Source organism: Polypterus senegalus, unplaced genomic scaffold, assembly GCF_016835505.1.
Source record: "Polypterus senegalus isolate Bchr_013 unplaced genomic scaffold, ASM1683550v1 scaffold_4847, whole genome shotgun sequence".
Lineage (NCBI taxonomy): Eukaryota > Metazoa > Chordata > Cladistia > Polypteriformes > Polypteridae > Polypterus > Polypterus senegalus.
Window position 1 is genome coordinate 17,877 of NW_024384510.1, and position 26,257 is coordinate 44,133.

The 26,257-nt window shown below is 38.2% G+C and overlaps 1 long non-coding RNA gene across 1 annotated transcript; it reads left to right on the plus strand.

Annotated features, from left to right (window-relative positions):
* The first annotated feature begins 3,897 nt into the window (after window positions 1-3,897).
* Window positions 3,898-13,691, plus strand: LOC120521985. Its single transcript, XR_005632245.1, has 4 exons — window positions 3,898-3,988; window positions 4,532-4,562; window positions 10,695-10,712; window positions 13,605-13,691. It is a non-coding gene; the product is annotated as an uncharacterized LOC120521985 (long non-coding RNA).
* The last annotated feature ends 12,566 nt before the right edge of the window (window positions 13,692-26,257 follow it).

Below are 26,257 nucleotides of genomic sequence, written 5' to 3' on the forward strand. Positions count from 1 at the left end.
TGGAGCCTACCACAGCAGGTCTGGATGCAAGGCAGGAAACATCCCTGGTATGCAATATGTATAATATGGCCAATGTTAAGAGAAAAAGAATTTGATATTTCAACTTCATCTATTTTGAGAGAAAGAGAGAGAAAAACTGAAAAAAGGGGGATAAATATTTCAAAACTTTATTCTGCTACTGGATTATTTTCACAATATCAGGTATTTTGAGCTATGAATATAAACTAAAAAAAGATAAATTAATAAATCTCTGTATATATAAAATCCATTGTCTGTCTGTCTATATATCTGTCTGCTTTTCACAAGAGGACTACGTAACGGATTCAGATTGTTTTTTTTCTATAATTTGCTTGAACATTCTGGTTGATTTTGCAACTTCTCTGATTGTGCTAAGTATCATAGTTCAGTTGTGGCCCTGATTTATTTATGCAAATCCAAGAGACAGGCTGCTGGCCGAGGGGAGGGGGAGTCAGGACCTCAAGTGTAGGGAGCCGGACGGGGCCATCCTCACTCACACTCCAGCCTACAATCGAGTCACTCTACCTCTCGCCTCCTGTTTGAGTGTACCTTGCCTCCGCTTAGCTAGCGATACCTGTTTGTTCAGCAGACATTATCACCTAGATATTGTTAAAGAGTAACGTTTGACATTTTTGAGAGAGAGATCACAGTTACTTGTCTCTCTATATATAAAACAAATCCTGGAAAGGAAAAGCAAGGTGACGATACGTGATCTTCTCGGAAGTTCTCAAAAGACATTTTAAAGACCTGCGAGACAAAAAAGACTGGCCACAGAGCATCTCGCAGGGACCGTAAACATGAAACTTGGTGCCAAGAGATTGTCCCAGGGCAGTCTCGCGGGGACGTGGGACATAAGATTCTTGCATGACACACCCTTCTGATCAAATAAGAGCAAGGAGAGCCAGCAAAGCATTCAGTCATCTAAAGTCATGTGACACACACATGTCCTGTGCTTTCAGCAAAGAAGAAAGAGCAGCGCGGAGAAAAGGGACCCAAGGCACGATACATATGCAGAGAAAGGTACAGAATATGAAAGCAGTAACAGTAGAAAGTATTGTAGCATCCCAGCCAAGCTGAAGCCTTTTTTGTTTTAAGTCACTGTTAGGTTCAATCGAGGGAGGGCAGAGTACAGCACGGAAGACTGATAGCTGGGTGCTGATTGATGCAGTAAGGAGGAGTTGGAGAAGGTGCTAGAAAGTTGTGTTTGGGGTTACGCAGTCGTCGATTGTTAAAGTAGAACTTTTGTGACACTTTATTACGTCAGTCGCTACAGTCGCTACAGTATCAAAAAAACGATAGCACAGATCACATTAACACAAGTCTCACATACCTCATTTAAAAGATTCAGCATATTGGGATATGCAACCAAAAGGAAGTCAGAGAATTTCAAAAATGGGGTTTAACTCACATGAATTTATTGGTTACTTTACCAAAAAAATTATTAACTGCTGATGATGTGGATCATTTTGTCTGTGCTGAAATTCCAAACAGAGAAACCTATCCTGAATTATGGTACAAAGTCATTAACACAAGTCTGCACGTCTCCATCACATGTGTTGATCAACACAAGCAGCAAGCAGCCTGCTGTCCCATCCTACCCACTTGACAGACCTCAACTTGGGCAAAAAGGTCTCCCAGCTCAAGTCAAGGCACCTTATCTGCTTGTGAGATGCCTGGAGTTGTAAAGGGTAAATAATACAGTATACCGTTATTTGGAATACATGCATTTCATGCGTGTTCTATGTATACAAAGATCTGGGTAAGTGCAGGATGAAAGGAAATGTGAGGCAAGAAATGCTGAACACATACCTAAAGCAGAAACTTTTTCCATGTTATACTAATAATGACGTGAAGTGTATAATAAAAATCATTCAACTTACACGTTGTTGTCAATGAGTTACAAACCCAAGCTCAAATGTCAATCGACAGAAAGCTGATATGTATTCCTGGATAGTGCAGAGGTATGAGCTTCTGCCTTATGACCGAAAGGAAGCTGGTTTAAGACCGAACACTCTGCGTTTTGAGTAGTGAGCTGCTATTATCATTACTATAATAAAAACATACATTTGATTTGACTCTGTAACACCAAGTGTACATTTTTAAGTTTATCTTCCATTCTTTTCACAAGAGCCACAATGACCACAGCTGGAATTGTGCTTGATTGTGCTCAGAACTATTTGTTATACCGGCAATCAAAGATACGATGTCCCGTGACCGCTATCAAACAGCTTCACCGCAGCACAACTCTGCTTGGCACCATAAAGTAAAATGGGACTTCCACCTGCAGCTAAAGTCACTTCAGTACGTGTGCAGTTTTACATGCTAGTGTTTAGATCTGGCAGTGTCATGCTGACGGTGTATGCGCCCAAAAAGAAGAAGTCTGCCTGCATTTTCAGTAGCATGCACCATAAAGTGGAGTACAAGCAAGATGGAAAACAAATAAACACGTTCAACTGACAACTCTTGTTCAAATGGCATAGTGTTTTCAGATAGTGACATTTTCATGTATGAATGTGTGTGTGCATTGTGTTTGTTATACTTTTATTACTTATTTATTAGTGCATTCTGATGCTATCTTTATATTGTTTTCCGTATATGATGCTGCAAGAATTAATAAAAGAACCAGAAAGCACAAACACATACAGTTACTCCTGTTCTCAAGTCCTTATACTGGCTCACAGTTGGATTTAGGGCTGATGTTAAAATCATCCTTTTAATTTATAAAGCCTTAAATGGCCCAGACCAGGCTTACTTATCTAATCTTATCATTACCTATAAAGCCGAGTGCACATTAAGTTCTCAACATGCTGGCCTGCTTATGACTGGTAACAGCGGAGGGTGAAGCTTTGGAATTTTATGCCTGTTTCTATAAGAGGTGTCCATTCAGTCCCTGCTTTTAAAGAGGACTACTTACCCTGAGTAGAGCTTCTGCTGCACATTTGTGTGTTTTATTTATTTCATTTTTTGACACCTATTGCCCTTCCCAAGATTTCTTCCATTTTTTCCTACAAGGTGTTTTAGGGAAGTTTATTCTTTTCTTTTGACAGAGTCAAGGCTGGGGCGCTGAAATAAATGGTTGTTATTGCTTGTTTTCCTTGTTTTCTTTTTATCGTTTCTTTCTATTTACTATGTGCACACAAGTTTATGATGTTTAATTATTGTACTGTGTTTTTGTATACTCGAATACATTGGATATACTGTTTTTCGATTAGAGGGTTAGAGTTTTGGCTATCCTCTCAAATATATGACTTTACCTTTTTATGTATTTATTTATTTTTACGTCATATCCCTGCTGATACTTCTCATTATTATGTGGTGTTCTAATTAACATCTGTGGAGTGCCAGAGGTGGGGCAGCTCCCCTAATTAAACAATCGGCTCACCTCCACACCGAAGACCCCACGTCTGTCCAGCTCCTCAGCTGCACACACACCCACAGAGCCCGAGTCGCACTGCTTATTTTTTTTGTAAACTTGTGCCACCATGGATCTCTCTCATCAAAGACATCTGGAAAATGAGTGCTTTGAAATAAACACGCAACACATTCTGTTTTGGTGTCTTCTCCTAAAATAAAAGTCAATGCTATTCAAAACCTGATGTATTGTATCAGGCCGTGTGACTCAGGGATACACAGTACATTTCTTTAGGATAAGTTTTTTAGGCAAATACAATTTAATTTATAATAACTTCTGGCAATGAATTAAAGCTGGTTTTGCATCTTACAGAACCCACCTATGGCTTCCAGCAATCTACAAGAAGGACACCCTTAGGTGATGTCAAAGAAATACTTTGTTTGATTCAAATTAGACATTTTATGGATTTTTTGTAATCACTCTATATAAACTCGAGAGGCTGCCGTGATAGTTAAAGATCCTGAGACCTCATCGAGTGAACTGACCATAATGTTTGCTGCCCGTGTACTTCATCTCATGGCTGCCCTTGCTGTGTTAGCCGCACTTGCTGCTGCTTCGGTGAGTATTACTGCTGCACTTCAAGAACTCCTCCATAATTCTTATATATCCAGAGTGAGATTGAAAGAGGGTGAGATGGCTTTTAGGCGTTATGCAACACAAAAATGGAATAATCTGCCAAAAGTAGAAGCTTTCAAATCAAATTTAAAAACATTCAAACATTTCTGTGCATTTGACTGATTATGTATTATTGAACTGAAATGCTGCTGTGTCACCATTTTATTCTCTTCATTTCACATATTGTTTTAGCTTTCTGTCATTTTACTGTCTCCCTGACCATTATTTTGGTTGTATTTTGTTTCTTTATTGTATTTTATCCTTTTTATGTAATGCACTTTGAATTGCCCTAATACAAAATATGTGAAAGAAATACATTTGGTTTGCTTTGCTTTGCTTATTCTGTCATTTGAAGAAGAAAACGAGCAAAAGAAAATTTATTCTTACAGCAAACAATTTTATGTCAATCAGACTCGCCACAGAATGGCGCAAGCAACTGCGGCTCTCATGTGAAAAGCACTCAGTTTCACATTTCTCTTTTTTCAGCCTACTGAAGATCATCAATGGCCTCCAGAAGGTAAGATTTTTATGAAACAGAAACAAGAGAGTTGTTTGTATTGAATGCAGTGTAAAGAAACACAACGCTAGTTGTCATATTCATTTGCGTGGCTTTACATGATGTGTCTATACAGCGCCTGCAAAGAGTATTCAGACTCCTTCACTTTTCTTGTCATGTCGTTATGTAGCAACCGTGTGCTAAAATCATTGTAGTTCAGTTTTTCCCCTAACAAGAAGCACTCAGTTCACCATAATGAAAAAAAAAACAAGATTGTAGAAATGTTTACCAATTTATTTAAAATAAAAACCTTAAATATCTCATTAACCCAAATGCTCTTTTCTCAGGACATGAATTCATTTCAAAGATTTTAACACAAAGCTGCAACAGAACAACATATGAAAGAAGTGAAGGGGTCTGAATACTTTCTGAAAATCTTGTACGTTTGTCATTCTTTGTTTCTTAATGGTGATGTGCAGCTACACAAAGTCATTTAAAGCACAACTGGTCACATTTCCTATCGGAATGGACCAAAGACATCATTAAGAGAGGAATTCCCATACCTTCCACTCATTCACCTATGCAGGGACCACTGAGGAGACATAGGGAACATAAGGAGCAAGGAATCTGGTGACCATAGATAGCAAAAATGTAATTCTGATCCAGTAGACATAAAGGGGAATTTCTAGAAAACAAAATGGATAAAAACGAAAGACAGCTAAAGGACAGGAACACAGTGTGGATATTTACTGGAGTAAGAGACAGAAACGTGACAAAGTAAGAAGAAATTGGAGAACAGAAGACAAAATAGTCACATAGTGCCATATTAACTGTTTAGTTAGGCCTGGAATGGTGGATTGACTGATGTCAGACTCAGACTAAAAAATCATCATAAAATTAGCTTTAGAAATTGAGTTTGTATGGGCAAGAAGTTAAAGCTTCCAGGCCCATATTTATCAAGTGTCTCAGAATTACTCCTAGGAATTGCACTAAAAGTTACACTAGTACAAGAACTTCTTCTGCCTGAAACGTAGGACATAAGAAGTATTTTTGAAGTGTGTTGGTCCCAGTCCCAGCTAAGAGTAGGATTCATGTCTGAGAATGAATAATTTTATTGCACCCCTTGCTGTAAATTGCCACTGACGATGATGATTTTGCAATTTTCTGATACTAATGCTAAGACTCTACCACAAACATTATTATTATTATTATTATTATTATTATTATTATAATAATAATAAATAATGTAATTCAAAGTAGTAGAAGAAGAAAAACATCATTAGGTAAGCTGCATCACTAAGCTTCATGTAATTGCTGTCATTTGATCACAACAAGCTTTGGAGATGGAAAGACCGAGACACACACGGAATGAGAGTTACAGTAAGCCTGATGACGGGCATATTTATTTAACAACGAGCCCATGTAGTAATGAAACAGGACAGTGAGGAGGGCCCTACCAAACTCCCCACTACTGACGTCATGCTTCCCCCTCCCCTCGGCTCACAGTCTCTGTCTCAGATTAGCGCTAATATATCGCTCCTCCAAGTGAACTATGATTCTTTGCATGATGAGAAAAGTCGCAAAATGAACTGGAATGTTAAAACAAGTTATAGCAGACAAAAACCATTTAAATCCGTTAAGTAGTTCTCTCGTTTGCTAGCTAAGCAGAGAGTGAGTGAGGAGGGTCCTGCCCCCCTCTCCTCAGCTCACTGCATATCTCTCAGATTCGCGTAAATAAATCGGATCCACAAGCAAACTATGATACTTAGCGCGATGAGAAAAGTAGCAAAATCACCTGGAACATTCAAGCAAGTTATAGAAAAAAAACCCCTGATCTAAATCCGTTAAGTAGTTCTCTCGTGAAAAGTGGACAGACATACAGACAGATGTTGGATTTTATATATAGAGAGAATACAATACATTTATTTATATAGCACATTTTCATACAAAAAATGTAGCTTAAAGTGCTTTACTTAATGAAAAATAAAAAAAAAAATAAAAGACATAGTAGGAAATTAAAATAAGTCAACATTAAATAACATAGAATAAGTAAGGTCCGATGGCCAGGGAGGACAGAAAATACAAAAAAAAAACTCCAGACTGCTTGAGAAAAAAATAAAATGTGCAGGGATTCAAAACCATGAGACCACCCAGTCCCATCTGGGCATTCCACCTAACATACAGTAAATGAAACAGTCCTCTTTGTATTTAGGGTTCTCACGGAAGGACTCGATGATGATGGTCATGTAGACTTCCGGTTTTTTGTCCGTCAATGTTGGAGCATCATGATGCTTTGAGTAGGCGGTGGTGGTGCAGGCTGCCACCACAAAGAAACCGGAAAAAGAAACAGAAGAGAGAGTAGAGATTAGTATGGATTTTAGAGCCACCATGAATAGTTATTATAATGAATTGTACATACAGAATATCAGGATTAAATTAAAGTGATGCTATGAGAAGGCCATGTTAAAGTAATGTGTTCTGAGCAGTTTTTTAAAGTGATCCACTGTATTAGCCTGGCAAATTTCTACTTCTTTTAAGTTTTGCTCTTGGAATTCTAAGGAGACACTCATTTGAGGATCTAAGGTTACGATTTGGAAGGTAAGGTGTAAGACACTCTGACATAAGATGGAGCAAAATTATTTAAGGCTTTATAAACCATAAGCAGAATTTTAAAGTCAATTCTGAAAGAAACAGGTAACCAGTGCAGTGACATCAAAACTGGAGAAATGTTTTCGGATTTTCTTTTCCTAGTTAGGATTCTAGCAGCTGCATTCTACACTTGTTGCAAACGATTTATATCTTTTTTGGTTAGTCCTGAGAGGAGTGTGTTACAGTAATCTAGTCGACTGAAAACAAAAGCTAAAAACTAAAACTAATTTCTCAGCATCTATCAATGATATAAGAGGTCTAACTTTTGCTTTGTTTCTTAACTGAAAAAATGCTGTTCTAGTGATCTGATTAATATGCGATTTGAAATTCAGGTTGCAGTCAACAGTTACCCCTAAGTTTTTTACTTCCGTCTTGACTTTTAATCCAAATGCATCAAGTTTATTTCTGATAACCTCATTGTATCCATTATTGTCAATCACTAAAATTTCAGTTTTCTCTTTATTTAGCTTGAGAAAATTACTATTCATCCATTCAGAAATACAAGTAAGACATTGTGTTAGTGAATCGAGAGAGTCAGAGTCATCAGGTGCTATTGATAAGTACAGCTGTGTGTCATCAGCATAGCTGTGGTAGCTCACGTTGTACCCTGAGATAATCTGACCTAACGGAAGCATGTAGATTGAGAAGAGCAGCGGACCCAGGATAGAGCCTTATGGAACACCATATTGGATATCATGTGTCTTCGAGTTGTAATTACCACAACTAACAAAGAATTTTCTCCCTGCCAGGTAGGATTCAAACCAATTTAAGACACTGCCAGAGAGGCCCACCCATTGACTAAGGCGATTTCTAAGAATGTTTTGATTAATGGTGTCAAATGCAGCACTCAGATCTAAGAGGATGAGAACAGATAAATGGCCTCTGTCTGCATTTACCCGCAAGTCATTTACTACTTTAACGAGTGCAGTTTCTGTGCTGTGATTTGTTCTAAAACCCGACTGAAATTTATCAAGAATAGCATGTTTATTGAGGTGGTCATTTAACTGCATAATGACTGCCTTCTCTAGAACTTTACTTAAGAAAGGCAGGTTAGAGATGGGTCTAAAATGTTCAAAAGCAAAGGGGTCAAGATTTTTTTCCTTGAGTAGGGTTTTAACTACAGCAGTCTTAAGACCGTCTGGGAAGACCCCCGTATCTAATGACAAATTTACTATGTCAAGAATATTATCGATTAGCACACCCGATATTTCTTTGAAAAAATTTGTTGGTTTTGAGTCAAGGACACAGGTAGAGAGATTATTTTATGTAAATCAGGTAAATCTATCCTAGTGAAAGAATTGAGTTTGTTTATAACGGAGTACTGGGGCTCAGGAGGATCCGCAGTGTTGGGGAGATATACTCTGTTATTTCTAATATTAATTTTTTGATTGAAAAATACGGCAATAGCCTCACAGGTTTTACTGGAAGTATTTTGGAGGGATTCCTTTGCATTACCTGGTTTAGCAAACGATCAATCGTAGAAAATAAGACTCTGGGATTACTAGCATTGTCATTTATAATCTTAGAGAAATAGCAGCGCCTGTGCTATTGTATTCTGTTATTTTAACCTTCAATATTTCATAGTGGATAATCAGTTTAGTTTTCCTCCATTTACGCTCAGCTCTATGACATGTTCTCTTTCAATCAGACACTCTTTGGGTCTTCCATGGTATAACAATGCTAGAAGATTTTTTAACTGTCTTTTCAGGTGCAACTCTGTCAACAGCAGCTCTCACTTTAGTATTAAATCTTTTCACCTTACTATTTACATTATCCTCGCTATTGTAGTTAGCACTATAAATGGACTGATTGCTTAGAATGTTTGTAAGTTTTAAAGCTGCTGATGAGTCAAAGAAGCGTTTTTTAACAATATGCTTCTCATGAATGTTTTCTATCATTATTTCTCTATTAAATAGTAGAAGAAAATGGTCTGATAGACCCGTATCAATGACCTGCTTTACATCAACTTTTAGTCCTTTGGTAATTACAAAGTCTAACATATGACCTGCTTTATGTGTAGGCTGATTAACGAGCTGTCTCAAATCAAAAGAGTCCAGGAGGTCCATGAATTCCTTTACTTTTAGGTCACACTGATTATCGATATGAAAGTTAAAGTCGAAGACTATTAAGAGTGTGTCATAGTTCATAATTAAAATCACAGAGAGATGATTGACCCACAGCTGTACTTTCAGAAATATCACTTTCCCCCTGATATGGCCATGGGAAGCATCTTGTAAAGTAAAACAAATTGAAAGTCGTGGTCACTCTTCCAGGGAATCCTGATTGTCTTACACTGTGTTGTGGTTTGTTCCGCTCTGTGACCCACCCCTTATATTCTATTAGGCTTTATTTATCCAAGGCCCAAAGAGTCTTTGCCTGCCTTCTTAAACCTTCCCGGACTTGTAAAGTGTAACACAAATGCCCAAGCGGTTTGTGCAGTCCAGAGATCAGTGCAACTGTGTGACATTTTGATGTCAGTGAACTATCCAGCCCCACTTCTCTTCTGAGTAATATGCTGGCTACAGCAGCATAGTTTGCATCCTTGACCCTGTGTGTTTATACTGTGATGTCTCTTATAATTCCCATATGTGTGTTCATCCATACTTGGGGCAATGATCTTAATGTTTGTGCCAATTTGGATGAATGCAGCTTGCTTTAATATTAATTCATACGGAGTTGTGGGGAAATGTATAATCTACATATTACCTCACACATTGTAAGAGCGTTAAAACTTTGGTGCAAAATTTGAGAAATGTTTGGTTATGACATACCCAATCATCACTATTGCAAAGCTTTACTTTTCCTGTGGCCAAATCATTACCAACACTTTCATTTTGGTTGACAGCGCATGGCTTCTCTACATACTATAGATGAATCAATCATGTACCAAAAAAGATTTATTACGAATATTATTCCATCTCATTTTGCGAGTTCATTGTTAATCTTTGTTTCCAAAACATTCAGCATTTCGTGGGATTTGCATGTCAATCTCTGCCTGAAGGTCATCTTCTGGCAGCTCCTGGCAGGTTGGCACAATTAATAAGGTTACCTAAATCCTGCTTATGATAGGATTAGTTTCCTAAATTTGGAAAACTGATAAAATGCTTTCACTCCTACTCCTAAGAGTAGGACCAGATTTTTGAGCCAGCATGGACTGGTTTTCTTTTCTATGAGATGCTTGATAAATAAGGGCCCAGCTGTAGTCACATTAATGTGTCTCAAAGTTAAATAAACACCAACATTGTGGGAGTAAATTCAACATGTCAGACATGCAGCAGAATGTAACATAAAACAATCACACAGTGTTTAAAATCAGCCCAATACCATATTTCATTTGATTTTATGAGGGCTAAAAACAACCTAAGTCACATGAGTGAAAAAAAAATCATTCTTCATTAATTAGATTTCTAAAATATTCTTCATATGTTTATTTATAAGTAGAATGCATAAATAACTTTTTCAATTTCTTTAACTGATATCCTTTAATTTCCCATTTTTTAACAGGCTGGTGGAAACATTAAGGTAAGGGTATTGATTATAAGTTAAAACAACCTCCTCCTCCTGATTCTTGGCTCTTTATTTCTTAGTTGAGGCTGATTTATACTTCTGTGTGAAGCCTACGCCATAGCTACACTCTAGTACGTTTAACTTGACATGTGCCACGTCAAAAATGTGACTACACGTCATGTTGATGCGGACCCCATGATGCTGATTGGCCAGTTTGGTATCTATGTATCTCCTGAAATGCAAATCATTTGCTTTCTTACGTGCTACATGCACCACAAAAGACTGTTCAGGTCGGTTCCTGCAATGAAGAAGTAGAAACTGCTTGTAGTGGTGTAGCCTACAATGTAAGCTTGACACAAAAGTATAAATCAGTATTACGAATGCAATCCAAAGTCCAAAAAACACATTCCTTAACTTCCTTTATGTTAACCCCAAGGCTCTTTAACCAATTGCTTTCTATATCCAATGTACAGTGTTCAACCTGAATAACTCTCTGGGCAGTATTCTGCTGCCATCTAGGGGATAAAATAGCATCACGATTAAAAAAAATATGAATAGTTTCTATGCATTTTGCCACTCTATTGTATCTCATCAATATTCTTGACTGGGGCGGAGCTTTCAAGCTTTCAACAAAAACAAACAATAGCATGTAAACAAAAACCTGTAGAGTCAGTTTTAGATAAATTTTGAAACTGAACCTTTAGTTGAATCAAGTGATAACGTTGACAGTGCAAATTGGAGAACAGACATTGTCACAGATTGTGAAAGTAATGTATACGGCACTATACAACTAAACCGCCATGTTACACCTGGTCAATTCAGTCGTTTGAAACTTCACCGTAGTGCAATTAGCTTCATGGCAAAAAGGCAAAATGATTGGGTTCAAGTGGAAGGACAAGAAAGCATTAACCCTCTTAGCACCAGTCACAATGCAGCAACTGTAAATGTTCGATTTGGGTGAAAGTCACTAAGCTTTGAGATGTGGTAGCCTACAATAACACAGTGGGCACGTTGATTGTGTGCAGATCAGGCACTGACATTCTATCCTCTCAGATTCAAACAATAGAAACATAAGAAAAGTGTTCAAAGAAACATATGTCTACTGTCCTGATTGTGACATCAGGATAGGCGTTGGTGACTGTCTCAAAACATGTTGCACAAAGGACATGTGTTAAATCTGCATGATTACAGCAGTGGACAGAAAACATGCCTGTATTTGGGTTGAAATTCAAATATTTACATGTTTTTTATACAAGAGGGCATATTTTCTTGTGGAAAAACATTTTTAGTTTGCTTTCCAGGGGTAAGCATAAAGCTAAGGGCACTCTTAAAATACTGGTTCTTTAATGGCAGTATATGGTTCTTTATTCAATCAATCAATCAATCAACATTTATTTATATTGCACATATTCATACAAAAAAAATGTAGTTATTGGGTTATGTGGTTCGTCATCGAGCCATTGCTTGACAAAGCACCATTTAATTCTGGTAAGGGTTCTTTGCATATGAAGTTGGCTCCTTGTGCTTTAAAAAGTATTAGAAAATCTCATAGCCTCTTCCTTTCAAAGAGCCTTAGGTATGGTGGGAAAGGAACCTTTCACTTAATATCTTAGAAAAGGAGTGGAAGGCAGTCATGCATAGAATACACTTTAGCTCTACAGTATTTGTGTAAAGCATTCAATCATTCAGCTTAAGATCTTTAACAGGTCAGATTTATCCCTTTTAATATTACCCAAAATATATCCAGGGCAAAATCCAACCTGCGCACATTGCAATTGAGCTCTAGCCTCATTGATCCACATGTTTTTGGAGTGAGCCAAATGAATATCATTTAAGACAAAAATCATTGAAAGCTCATCAGAGAGCCTTGGCGTTACAATCACTCATAACACATTAACAACTGTTTCATAATAAGCATTTATATTGGGGGAAAAGGACATCTGCCTTCTTCATTTTTTTCCTCTACTCTTGCCCCTCCTGTTGGGTCCCCTTTCATTCTTTCAGAAGGGGTTGAATTCTGTTTTTTTAGGTTTTGTCTATTTTTGTTCCTGCTGTCTTTTCTAACCTTTTGATTTTTTTCTTTTCATCTTTTCTTTCTAGTTTGACTATGAAGTCATTTTCTATAATGTTTGACTTGACAGCATGTGATGTTATTTTCTTCAAATAAAATTAAAAAAAAGAAAAACATCCTAATATACAGATAAAAAACCCACAAAATGTTTACTGCAGTCTAGCCTTAACCTCAACTTAGCCTGTGTTACTAGAAGTACGCAGCAAGGGTTCTTGTAAGATCACAACCCTTTAATATTTCACAAATCTGTTACCGTATATGAATGGTTATTTACTTTATGGAGCCAGTTGTGGATCTAAATAATATTTATGATCCATTTTGAAGAACGACTCTGGCAACTTGATATTTAAGAGTGGAGGTTAAACAGAAGCAAGAAAGTCACCAACACTCAAAATCGAAAGAACCAATCAGCACTCACAGACTCCTTCAACACAAAGACTTCTTGATCTGAGTTCACTCGACTCTGCCCTAAATAGCCAGAGGGAGGGTTCAAAAGTGATGACATCAGAGTGGCCCCACCTCCTTGGGCTCCACCCACTAAGCACACAGAAAGGAGGCACATTGAAAAAAACAGAAAGTACTTACACACATCACAGAGAATGCATGAAAATATGAAAAGTAATAATTCAAAGTAATAAGTCAAAGACAACAACAAAAACAATACAATGCACACATTGAAACTGATACGTAAGAGTGATGCATTGGCTATGCTTTTTGTGTGATTTCATCAAATTTAGTCAGGTTCTCATTGCTTTCCCATTAGACATCCTGTGTTTATTTGATTGCATGTCTACTGATTAGATTCTCTCTAATCTGTTTATCTTTTTTCTGTTAAGATGAAGAGATGGAAAAGCCACCAAAGGAGCGTATAATGCCTGCAAGCAATGCTTATCTGATTTAAATAAAATGATCATGCAAGTCTATTTTGTGTTTCATGATTTATGAGTTTACAACAAAACTGTACCATTTAATAGAGATGTGCCAGTCATGTCACGATGGCTCTCTCTGATTCATTTAACTTCTGCCACTAAACTCAATCATCTCATCGAATCTGTCTTGTGGATTTTATAAAACAAAGTCAGGTGCTTTTACTTCTCCCTCTGATCTAACTCTAATTACTTGACCCTATTTGATATTTCATTACGGAATCGCTAAACCTCACCAAAGAAGAAGATTATCATCATGGAGAAAATGTCACATACAGTGGATTCAGAACGTATTCCAATCACCTTCTGCACACTTTATTGTGTTAGAGCTTTACTTTTAAAAAGATAAATGTGCCATTTTCACCCATCAATCTATTCTCCACCCCTAATGACAACATTTTCAGAAAAGTTTGCGGATGTATTAAAAACCAAAGACTGAAGTGTTCAGACCCTTCACTCAGTACTTTGGCAGCAATCAACAACTTTGAGTCTTTTTGAGTAAAGTCTCTGCACCTGAATTTGGGCAGTTTATCCCAGTTTTCCTGGCAGATCATCTATGATTGGATGGGAAGCGTCTCTCAACTATAAAGCCCAGATTAATGGGGTCTTCCAGTTGTAGTTTTCCTTCTGGAAGTTTCTCCCATCTCCACATGGGTTCTCTGAGGCTAAGCCCGAGTGATCATCTGGTTCTTGTAATGATGACAAGTATTGCAACAGCATTTTGAAAGGTTCTGAAAACCAGTGCTTTGATTTTGAAACACTGCTCTGAAGTCCATACAAAAACAGAAAAAGTCATGTGACTCTGCTGCCATGGGCTTTGTGGTATCACCAGCTGTTTCAAAACATTCCATTTGTCCTTTAACTTTGAAAAAATTTGAATGAAAGGTGATGACCTTCGATTAGAATATGTTAACCACAAAATAACACTTAAAGGGTTTAAAAGTCATAACATTAAATGTAACAAACTTACATTTCTCTTCCTTGTGCGGTTAGTTGGCTCCTACCATACATGACACAGTTTGCAAAAACGTAAATGTCTGTGTAAGCTTCACATTTGTGCAAAGTCCTGCCTCAGTTTCCTGGGTGTCTTGTACAGAGCCGTGTTATTATTTCCATCTGATTACGAGTATCAAATGAGTTTCTGTAATTGACTCTGAGTCTGCCTAATCAGTAGATAAAACTATTCAACATAGAAGATGCTCCAAAATGACCAAAGACAGCTGTATGGAGCACAGTGGGCTGGTTGAAAAAGGCCAAATTAAATGTGTGCATTGCCAGCAACATCTGTCATTTTTCAAGAATACAACAACAATGTGGAGACACACTTGCTCAAGCCGTATGCATAGGATACCCTGCATAGTGTTCGGCCCAAAGATGCATTCCACCTTGATTTCCTTCTCTGCTCCTCAGTTCAAAATAACAAATCACACACTTCAGATCTGATTAAAGTGTTCTTTGCAGACTTTCATGTAAGGGACTATACATATAGTTCAGTCTCATCGTGTAGAAATGATAACGCTTTTTATGTGTGCATACCCCCCATTTCAGGGCACCATAATGTTTCGGACAACTGGCGTCACAGGTGTTTGTGACTCCTAATATGGGTTTCATTGCATCTGAAGATACCTTGGCTTCCTTCTACCCTTTTGAGTCTGGAATTGCATTTGTTCAACATGAGGACAGGAGCTGTGCCAATGAAAGTCAAAGAAGCCATTATGAGGATGAAAAACAAGAATAAAACCATATGAGACATTGGTAAAATCTAAGGATGACTTAAATCAAGCAAATGTCTGGAATATCATTAAGCAAAAGAACGCACTGGTGACCTCAGTAATTGCAAACGGATTTGTGGGCCTCCACTGCTAATGATGGAAAAATACTCAACTATGGTGAAGAAAAAAACCCAAATGCTTATCCGACGGATCAGAAACATTCTTCAGGAGGAAGAAGTGGATGTGTCAGAGATGACTATCAGCAGAAGATGTCATGAGCAGAAATGCAGAGGCCACACAGCAAGATGTAAACAACAAAAACAGGATGGCCAGATTACAGTTTGAGAAAAAGGACTTAATAAAGCCTACAGAATTGTGAAAAAGGGTCTTGTGGACAGACAAGTCAAAGAGTTCAGATGAGAAGAAACTGCCCGAGATCCTAAGCAGACCACCTTATCTGTTAAACCAGCTCCTGGGGTTGTTATGGCTTGGGCATGTACGGCTGCCACAGGTCCTGGCACATTTCTCTTCACTGATGATGTTAGTGCTGATGCCAGTGGCACAATGAATTCTGAAGTGTATAGAAACATCTGATCTGCTCAAGCTCCAGTAAATGCCACCAAACACTTGCACAGTGTTTCATCCTACATCAAGATTATAAGCTAAACATACTGTGGTGACAAAATAGGAGTTTTTCAAAGCTAAAAAATGGATAAGTCAGTCACCTGATTTAAATCCAATTGCGCAGGCCTATCATATGCTGAAGAAGAACTTAAGGGGACAAGCCACTGAAACAAGCAGGAGGAGAAGATGCCAGCATTAGAGGCTTGGCAGAGCATCAGTAGAGATGATCTTCAGCAATTCAGCTGAACAAATCTGCAAATAGACTGGCAATTGTAGAAGGAAATTTTTTTATTAGCATAAGAGAATAGCAAATTAGCATATATAGCCATAGAAAGTAATTAAAAGCTTCTAAAACATTAGATTAAGCATAAATTAGAATATAAAAGCAAAATACGATAGGTCTAGCAAATGGTTAACTAAAAAATCAGTTATATTGCATTATTTTATAGGCTTACAGCAAATTTTCCAAAGTAATGAAAAGAATAGCTAAAAGATGCAGTGAAATCAGTTTTGGACAGGATAAGAGTGGAGGACACCTGTGATTCAAGGCTAGGAAGAGATAACTTACAAAAAAAGGCCTCTGTATTCAGCTGAGATGCTGAATCAGCAGTAAGGCAACAAAAGGCCTTTTACTACAAGCAAGGTCACACTGTAATGCATCTTAGCAAATGCAGGCATTAGCAAAAATATTACAAGAATATATTAGCAATTAACTTTAGTGTAGAAATTAAGACAAATCAAGCATGGCAAGCAATGATCAAATGAAAGCACATACTATATTTCTTTTTAATTAAAGCTTAAGCTTCAGGTCACTATAGTAAAAAGTTTGGAAAGCCTAAGAGAGGAAAACCCATATATGGATTAGTAGCCTTGGCCAGTTAGAAAAAATGGGAACAGAATAGAAAGAAAACACATTCCACTAGAAGACCAGTCTAAAGAGATGATAAGGATTCCCACGGAAACTCAAGATGTGGTCGGATGGGAGTAAGAGGGAGTCAGCGAAGGTAAGCAAACCAGCTCATTAGAGTAAGATCAGAAAAGATAGGAAATTACATCAGGAAAGCCCAAAGATGGAAAGAGGAAGCCATCCACCCAGTCTTAGACCAATCAGAAAAAGCCAAACAGACACCAAGAGGAATAATGGACAATTGAACCAGGTGCAGAGTCAGCTGATTGAATGAGCCAAAATGATAAGAAATTGTTGTAAAAGCTTCAATGGTTGAAATGATCATCGCTCAATCTAATTTGGCCATATTGGGTTGAGTCCTTGTTATTTTTTGTGTTGATTTATTGCAATAAATCCTTAAAACTCTGTCTTTCTATCTGGAGTCCTAATAGCCTTTATTTTTAGGTAAAAAGCCTTCTGATGATGAATTTTTCGCCAGGACACAATCAGATCAGATTAGATTAGATAAAATGCATACAGCAGCAGAAACATAAAAAGCAATAATACAGACTCACAGAACAGATAATATAATCAGTCAACAAATAAATAAATATGAATGTATATTGTGCAGAAATTGTAAAATTAACTTAGAGAGTCAGTATTTATTTTGGGACATTAGGAGGAAGCTTTGAATTTCCTGATAGCAGTGGAAAGAAAATACCCATAGAGGTGCTTCTTAGCACACTGAAGTGAAATGTGCCTGTGGTTAAAAGTGGTCTATGAGAGGATGGAGTGGATTTTTCATTTTGCCACCATCCTCTTTTCCACAACAGCTTCCAGTGTGTCCAGGGTTCGTCCTATGAAGGAGTAGGCTTTCCTGATAAATTTGTTCAGGCATTGTGCTACCATTGAGCTCAAGTTGCCTCCCCAGAAGAGCACAGTGTAGAACAACACACTGGTTACTATGGACTGGTAGAACATTTCCAGCAGCTTGAAACAGGCTTCACAAAACCTGAGTCTTAGGAAGTCCAATCTGCTATGGTCCTTCTTGTCTGGTGCCACACTACTATTAGACCAGTCCAGTTTGTTATTTAAGTGAACTCCCAGGTACTTGTAGCTCTGCACCACATCCATGTCCTCTCCCTGAATGGTGACTGGTCTTAGAGCCTCTTTGGAATACCAGTAGTCCATCACCAGCTTTCGTGTCTTGTAGATTTTCAGTTGCAGGTGATTCTCCAGGCACCACAAGACAAAGTCCTCCACAAATTTCCTGTACTCCAACTCGTCTCCGTTATTAATTCGGCCTTTGATGGTGGAGTCATCTGAGAATATCTGTAGGAGGCAAGCGCAGATATTGTACTGGGAAATCTACAATGTAAAACATTGTAAGGTCCTGCATTTCCTTTCAGCTTCACCCCTGTTCAGTTTATTAATTCTTTCAGGCTTTGGTGTCTTACCTGAAATCCATCAGTTAAAAAAGATTAAAGTATCCCTCATGATCATTCTGCATTAGATTGGCCACTTAACAATTCAATAAATAATTTCAAAGAAAAAAGCTAGCCATCTTTAAGTTAACTTCATTGCAACAAATGAGAAAGAGGTCTGCAATTTAACTGTTTAAGAGTCACTTTATGTCCAGAATAATGATATAATCAAGTACAATCACTTAAGTAATATTTATTACTAGCCAACCCACGGCTTACCATACGCCGCATAATCAGGCCGTTTTTTAAATGATTTTTAAGCACAGGGAGAAAATTAACATTTGAAAAATTGGTAATGTAATAAATCAGCAAGAAAAGCAACATTGTAACAATGCATGGAACGAACCAACACACAATCGTCTGTGCGGCGCTTAGGCACGGAGGGTGGAACGGGAAGAGAGGAGAAGGACATCCACCCCGCTCCCTCCATCATGCTAGTCTGCTGATTTCTCGTCCAGTACGCACTGCCCGCTCATTGTCTTTGCACAGTCCAGATGCACCTGTGACTCACGTAGACTTTTCATTGCTCTTTGCGGTTTTGGCTGCCTTTCTATATATAATCCACAAAGACACCCGACCATGGTAGTAGCGAGCCTCTGTGTAAACCGGTCGGGCACAGAGAAGTTCAGCTGCTGAGAGAGCGTCTCGACTGTTGCAGGGCCTGCATTGGTGAAGCGGTAATGAAACAGAGGCGCAGGTAGCGAGGTGGGTGTGTACAAAGTGCAGGAGCATCTAAGAAGACGCATGTTTGTCGCGGAAGCGACTTGCTGTATGTAGCGTGTAAAACAGTGTGCTATGGTGCATCGTAACCGAAAACTCGGTTTTTAAAGACTGCTTACTTCATTGTGTTTCAACCTTAGTTGTAAAGGAATGTTTTAAGGATCCCATGGGATAAGCCTCGCAAACTGTTTTACATGCTGCATATGGCGATTCACCTCCGCGAAAAACATGCCTCTATGAACCATCAGCCGCATGTTGCCTCTATGACAGACGAATATAAATGACGCCATTTTTTCTGAGTTGGTGGGCGTGGCTCTGTGAGTTGTCGTCGTATCCAATGGACTTGGAGTCAGTGGGCGTGGCTCCTTCCTGCGTACGCCATAGTTGTCTCATTTGTCGGTGGCTTAGTGAATCCACGCCCCTTCCGGCGTACTTTCCATGGTCGTCTTGCCTTAGTGAATTATATATATAGATGTTGAAATAAAAAAAGGCCGAGAGACCATAAAGATCTGGGGCACCCGAAAGCAAACTCCATGTAATTGATGAAGAAAAATAACGATTACCATTCATTAAGTGAAACATGTCTAATAACAGACTGACTACAGATGGCGCTGGAGAGGAAGAGGCAGGTGGAGCGGAAGAGGCAGGTTCAGGCAATCAGAACTTGGAAGTGATGTCATGACTCGTCTTTCTGTCAATCATGGGATCTACAGAAGAGGAAAGTGGAGACTGACATTACGTGACAGCACCAACCCTCGGTCAGGGGTAGAAGAACAGTGAAATGAGCCCTTAGGTCATTTTCCAATTGCATTTGTGTGACAATGTATACAAATAAATTTAAAGTAAAATGAATGCTAAATTGAGTCAAATGAACAAATGCAATACTATTTAATTTTTAACAAAAGACATTGGGTCAAATGAAGTAAAAAGGCTGTATTGACAGACAGAGGTGAATTAGTGCCTCTGTTCACGTTGTGCTTTACAGATATCTTGTGGTGTGGGTTTGTTTGTGTGCTCATTTCTTTCTTTTCATCATCAAGCATGTGGTCTGATGAGGCAAAGAAGCTGACAGCTATCTAAAAAAAAATCCTGGTTAAAGTAAACAATTTCTAAGGCAGATATCATTAAATATCGGTCAAACTTTTTTTGATGAATACATGGATAAATACTGGACTAAACTGAACCAAAAACAACAGACTCGAAGCATATAACAAAACAAAGACAATTCAACTTGGTTAAAGAAGATATGTCAATATTTCCAGAAGTTATCATTGTACTTAGATTGGAAAATTCAGGTTGGGTATCTTGGAAACCTCTGTTTCAAAATGTTCTATTTTTGCTGGGATGTAATTTTAAAATGTGAAAATCAATTTTAATTTTCCACAGACACAGACACACATACACAGACAAAATGCTAAAATCAACTTTTGCTGTTGCTTTAAACATCGTAGAATTAGAATCTGAACTTAACTCAAAAGACAATTTTTGACCCCATTACCAAATCTTAATTTGCATTAGAATGATGTAGACAAGAACAGGCCATTCTGCAGAACAAAAGCTCACCAGTTCTCTCCACATACTGTACTTTTTCAAAAACAATGTCGTCGGCTTCTGAAGGTCCCTAAAATCCTCCTGTCCACCACACCATTGTGTACCTTATTCCAGGTGTCTGTGGTTCTTTTTGTAAAGAAAACTTCCCAATGTTTATGCAGTATTTACCCTTCACAAGTTTCCAATTGTGTCCCCGTGTTCTTGATGAACTCATTTTAAAGTCACAGTCTCGATCCACTGGTGTAATTCTCTTCATACTTTTAAACACTTCACTCAGGTCTCCTCTTAATCTGATTTTGCTTAGACTGTAAAGGCTCAGCTTTTTAAATCTTTCCTCATAACACATCCCCTGTAGCTATGGAATCAGCCTAGTCATTCTTCTCTGGACCTTCTCTAGTGCTGTTAAGTCCTTTTGTAGCCTGGAGACCAAAATTGCACACAGGACTCCAGATGTGTGTTATAAAGCTTGAGCAGAACCTCCTGTGACATGTGCTCCACACATTAAGGCTCTATATATCCTGACATTCTGTTAGCCTTCTTAATGGCTTCTGAGCACTGTCTGGAGGTTGACAGTGACAAGTCCACTACGATTGCTTAATCTTTCTCATAAGGTGTACTTTCGCATTTCAGACTTACCTCGTGAGTGGTACATAAACATAAGAGTGTCCTGTATGATATGGGACTTTTTGAAAGGTTGTTTCAATGAATCCTCCTTTCAAGAGATCTACATTTGCAGAAGTTATCAGCTACTTCAACAGCCGAAGCTCAGTATTACTGAACTCGAGGAGATGGTAGACAACCCGTGTTGTAGTAGAGAACCAACAGATCTTGTCCACATGTCATTTAAAAAGATAGTGTGCACCGCTAAAGTGTAATAGGAAGAGACTTAAGACCAGACAGGTAAAAACAGGTACAATACTGGATGTACCTGCTAGGTGAAAGAAAACACATTCTGGAGGCATCAGCCCCAGAGACAGAGGTGTATGGTTTTTATTCTATAATAGTAAGAATACGTGCAGCTCACTTCTCAAAACGGACTCGTCGGGGATTGAACCCGTGAAGTTTAGATTATCAGTCAACAGTTGATACCGTTGTGCCACGGAACCGCTAATAGCAAATGTGTGTCAATATCGCACCCTAACGCAGGTTTTTTTTCTGCAGTTATATTTTTGAATAAAAGCAAATTTGTTCTGTTATATTTGTACCTTTTGTGAAAGTGTTTCTTTGATATTTGGAATTCAGGCTTCACACATTATACACTTCATGTCTACATCTTGTCAATTATTACCAAAACGTTTCTGTTTTAACAATGTGTTTACATTGATCATTTTAGACACTGAACACACATGAAATGCATGTGTTTTAAATAACGATATAGTATTTATAAAAGGTGTCATTTTGCTTGATTTCTCACTCTATACAACTCTGACACGCAGGTAAACAGACTTGAGCTGAGAAAACTGTGTGAGGATGGGGGATGTGATAGTAGGCTGCTTGCTGTTTGCTGCTTACCCACACATTTAGAGGACAAAAGACGCTGACAGAGAGGTGCAAAGCGTTTTAAGGTTTAAGGATCTCAGAGTTTTTTCGTAGGCTCTGGTAATTCTAGTGTTAAGAAGGTTAGTGAGTACATACTGTATGTAAACCCTTGATGCATATTTTTTTTTAAATCAATGCACCTTGGAAAGGCTAGAAAAATTAATGGAAATGAATTGATCAAGAGAAGTGGGAGTTCAGGGTACAGAGTGGAGATAAGTGCAAAAATGACTTAAATCCTGGAAGCAAAGGGTTATAGTGTGAAGATCATCTTCAGAATTAGGCGATTTTAAAGGTGCTACCTCTCAGAGTTCAGTGTTGAGACTGCTGCTGCTTTTATTGTGCATAAGCGAGCAGAGCAAGAATGCAATCAATAAGTGGGCTAAGTTTGAAGATAATGGAGGATCAGATAAATTGGTTCAGAGGAACTTGGACAGCATACAGGCTTGAACAGAAATTTAATGAAGGTAAAGTAACAGTTTACACATAGGAAGTAGAAAAGTTTGATCTGAATACACCTTATGAGAAAGATTTATTAGTTATAGTGGACTGGTCACTATCATCATCCAGACAGTGGACACAAGTGATTAAAAAAGCTAATAGGATATTAGATTATATATCATGATGTGTGAAGTACAAATCAAACGAGGTTATCCTTAAGTTTTTTAACACACTAGTGAGGCTTTTCCTGGAGTTCTGTGCTCAGTTTTGGTCTCCAGGCTGTAAAAAAAGACATAGCATTTCCAGAGAAAATCCATAGAAGACTCACTAGGCTGGTTTTGGTACTAAGAGGTAGGAGCCATAAGAAGAGATTGATGAAGTGAACCTTTTCAGTTTAAGCAAATGGAGGTTAAGAGATGCCATCTTCTTCTTTCCACTTCTATCTGGAGATGATGTACTTGATTATTTTTCTCCATACAGCTCTGTCCTACAGCTCCTACTCCCCAGTCAGACCCTTTTCCTTCAGATTTTCTTTTACTTTGTCCATCCACCTACACTTTGGCCTCCCTCGCTTTCTCTTCCCCTGAACTTCCTTTCTCATCCTTCTTTTACCTACATATCAAAAGGTATAAGAAGGTATAAGAAGAACCAGAATATAATATAATAGACTTTTATTTTATATAACTCATTTGGGTGTAAACCAACAAACCAACCAGAGTCAATGTATGCATTGATTGAAACATTATGTAAATTCAATAGTTTATGAAAATGAACCTCATTCTGACTAGGCTGTAATAGACATGGCATTTTGCCAAGAAGTAATTAAAAAATAAAATGAACAGCTTTTCTCCTGCCTGATAAATGAGTTTTCCTGTTAGAGAATGTTTCTTTCTAAGAATAGGGGCTCTATGCTCACTTCGCTCACCAACCCCTGGCCCGGCCACTTCATTGCTTCGCTGGTCGCGTATCGGTAAGCGGATGTACAATTTAAACAGATTGTTATTTGCATGGGAACTGTTACATATGCATAATAGACCTAACTATTTTACATTACCCCAAGCAATAAACCCTAGTAAAAAATAGTCAAATGTTATAAATTGAAAGAAAAGGTATATGCTTTTTCATTGACGTCATTTTCATTAAGTTCAAAATAAGCCAACAATTTTTTATTTTTTTGCTACCTGTAAAGCTTGTGCTTCTTTGCTTTCTTTAAATTGAACATATTCTGACCTGGTAAATGAATTAGTAATTATTCAACAGAATGATTTTGACCATGCATTGGCAAATCCATTAAATGCCACCCACTTCCCATTCCACTGATGTACCGAATATTTAAATATGCTTGTATTTCGTCCTGAGACTGTTCTTTGGATACATTCAGGCATACTCTATCGTGCCCTTTATGAATGTACTTGTAGATGTACTTAATACTCATAACAATGCATAATACTTGAGATTAATATGATCATTGAATCGTTTGAGCAAAGGTTATACGGTACAAACATTCAATTACCGATCATCACAATTTGAACAACTTTCTTTCCATAATAAGTGTGTTGTTTGTGACGATTATCTCTGCGTCGATAATCAGAAAAGCCAGCCTTAGTCATATCTGTTGAATTAAACGAAAGCTTTAGGAAATTTCTTTAAACGCTTTTTTCTTTTGAGTTCCAACATACTGAATCTTTTAAATGAGGTCCATGAGACATGTGTTTAATGACTTTATACCATAATTCAGGATAGGTTTCTCTGTTTGGAATTTCACCAAAGACAAAATCTTCAGTTTTTCCGTGCTTCAGAGACCTGATCTTGTGACTGTCTGAGCTCATAGTAACTTATTTATTTGATACCTTTTTGATTTATTTTACTAGGGGTCTCTTCCCCCTGCTCAATTCGCTCGCCAGACCCCGGGCATTCGCTATACGCTAGCCACTTCGCATCTCTGCCACTTGTGTATGTGGATTTCACTTTCACCAAACAACAAATCTTTTATTTCTCGTAGATACGCCTCTTCATTGGGAAGAAACACTACTTTTCCCTCATGGCAACACAAATTAGACCATCTACAAGTCTCCGACTTAAACTTTAAAGATGAACAATATCTTCATACTTCTGTCATATCACCTATGACCATATATTTGATCTCTTTTCGCTGTAATAATAATAAGTAATAATTTCCATTTGTTAGTGCTAATACAATCTTTACTATTAGTTTTTTGAGACTTTGGAATTTTAGTATTTTCATTACCTGCTCTGCATGTGTATCGCACCAATGTTTTTGAACCTCTTTACAACGTTCTACTTTGTCTTCTACTCTTTGTCTTTTATTTCCGACCCCGGTTGGAAGCACAGGGACTGGGTCTGGCAATAGCATTCACATGAATGAGAAGTGAGTGGACTGTGGGTGTGGTTGTAAATGTTTGACAGGAGGGCGTGACTTGTCAAAATCTCTTGTCAAAAAGTCTTATCTTGCGGGAGATGAAATTATCTCGTCTCAGGATTTCCTTTTATTATAGAGAGACTATTGCTTTGGTTTACAACATAATTAATAAGTAAAGGCAGCTTCTGTATGGTTTGTGATAATTGTCAACAGGTGGAGCCAGGGAGTGAAGGATGTCCAGTTTGGTGGCTTTTTGCAGACAATGTTATCCTGTTGTCTTCATCGAGCTGTGAACTTTAGCACACATTGGGATGATTTACAACCTTGTGTTAATTGCCAAGGATGAGTATCAGCAACTCCAGATCTGCAGCCATGGTCCTCAGTAGGAAAATGGTAGACTGCCCTCTCTGAGTGGGATTTAAGTTACTGTCTCAAGTGGAGGAGTTTAAGAACTTGGGGTACTTCTCCATGAGTGAGGGGAAAAAGAATGGTGAGATTGACAAACAGACCAGGAAGACGAGTGCAGTTACCATAGTGATAAAGCTCTTGATTTACCAGTCAATCTACATCTCTGCCCTCACCTATTGTTATGAGCTTCTGGTAATAAGAATGAGACCACAAGTAATAGTGGTCAAAATGAGCTTTCTTTGCAATGGCCTTGGGCTCTCCTTTAGAGGTAGGGTGAGAAGCACAGACATTCAGGAGAGGTTCGGAGTAGACCCAGTGACGCTTCACATCAAGAGGAGCCAATTGAGATGGTTCGGGTATCTGATATGGATGATATGGAGTCCTCAGGGAAGACCCAGGGCTTTTTGGGAGGATTACATCTCCCAGGTCGCCTGGGGAAACCTTGGAATCCCACCATGTGTGTGGCTGGAAAAGGGATGTATGGACCTGAAAAGTGAAAGATGGCGCCTGTGTCGGCATGCCGTCTACTGCTCTCCTGCCTGATAGTTTGGTTGAGTGCACTGTATTCAAACTGTAGTGCCCTTATAGTCTATGATCGTTAGTGTCTCTTGGATATTCGATCAACTCTTTTTAATTTTCACAAGTCGGAGATGGAGTGTGTTATTAACAAACAACATGAGAATTTCAAAATTGTCATTCCGGACTGTATTCGCCGCTGGCCTTTAAACATTCTTCGGAGAAAATGCAGGAGGAGACGTGGATGCAGGGGAGGATTCGCGATCAAGTTGAAAGCCCGCCTGCATGCGGGCTGTATTACAAGT